Raw genomic sequence first — 1408 nt, forward strand, 5'->3', positions numbered from 1 at the left:
CCGAGATCGCGCCACGGCTCTCCAGCCTGGGCAACAGAGGGAGACTCCGTCTCTAGGAAAAAAAAAAAGGTGGTATATCCATATAATGGAATATTACTGGGCAGTAAAAGGAATGAAGCACTGCATATGCTACGATGAACCTTGGAAACGTGCTAAGTTAAAAAAGTCAGACATAAAGGCCACAGAGCATATGATTCTATTTACAGGAAATGTACAGAATAAGCAAATCCACGGTAGAAGAGTGGTTGCCAGAGCTGTAGGGGAGAAGAACTGAGGGCTAACAGCTAAGGGATAAGGATTTCTTTTTGGGAGTAATGACAATGTTGTAGAATTACATAATAATGATGGTTGCACAAACTTGTGAACATACTACTGAATTGTTTGGTTAAGAGGGCCAATTTTATGGTATGTGAATTACATCTTAATTACAAAGTTTGAAATTTTTAAACAAGAAAAAGCCATGCCCGGCCTAGCATTTCATTTTTTAAAAATCACACTTAGTTAGCTATGTTTTTTAAAAAATAGCATGCTTATTTTAAGAAAAGGTGGAAACGCCGGCTTCCCCAAGTCACCACCAACTTGTGAACACGTCGGGATCACGGCTGAAGGAATGAGGATCATACCCGAGAGTTGTTTCTGTTGCTAGTAGAAAGAATGCCTCTGATCCTCACGCCCTTCCACTCACAACACACACACAAGCTGGCTGAAAAGAGGGAAAGTAATATTAGCCCTAAAAATGCCAGCCCTTCCTCTCACAGGACTGGATGTCCCAGACACCTGGCAAGAGCAGGGGTGGGCCAGGAGGAGCGTGGAGGGACAGGTGCTGGGACCTGGGGGTGCCCTGAGGTAGGGCTTAGGGGCGTGGTGTGAGGGCGTGGGCGGAGCTCAGGAGCCTCGGGCACCGGGTGGAGCTTGGAAGCCGCAGGGGCGTGGCGGGGGCGGGGCTCAGGGCCCGGGGCAACGGGACGAGGAAGGGCACCTGAGCCAGGGTCAGGACCCGGAACACAGGGGTGTGGCGGGGTGCGTGGGCGGAGCGGGGCGCGTGGGTTAGGCTCTAGGACCAGGTCTCTGGGCTCTGTGGACAGGGGATCGGGGCGCGTGGGCGGAGCTCTAAGTCTCAGTCTCAACGCGGGGGCACGGGGCGCGGGGGGGGCGTGTGGGCGGGAGGGGCATGTGGGCCGGGGGACGTGTGGGCGGGGCTCGGCTTGTGGGCGGGGCTCAGGGCCTGGGACGGCGGGACGGGGCTGGGAGTGTAGGCGGGGCTTAAAGGCAGGGGTAGAGGGGCGGGGCGCGGCGCGTGGGCGGGGCTCAGGGCCCGGGACGGCGGGGCGGGGCGGGGCGGGGAGTGTAGGCGGGGCTTAAAGGCCGGGGTACCGGGGCGGGGCTCAGGGCGTGGGCGGGGTTCAGG

The sequence above is a fragment of the Gorilla gorilla genome, chromosome 1 (assembly GCF_029281585.2).
Source record: "Gorilla gorilla gorilla isolate KB3781 chromosome 1, NHGRI_mGorGor1-v2.1_pri, whole genome shotgun sequence".
Lineage (NCBI taxonomy): Eukaryota > Metazoa > Chordata > Mammalia > Primates > Hominidae > Gorilla > Gorilla gorilla.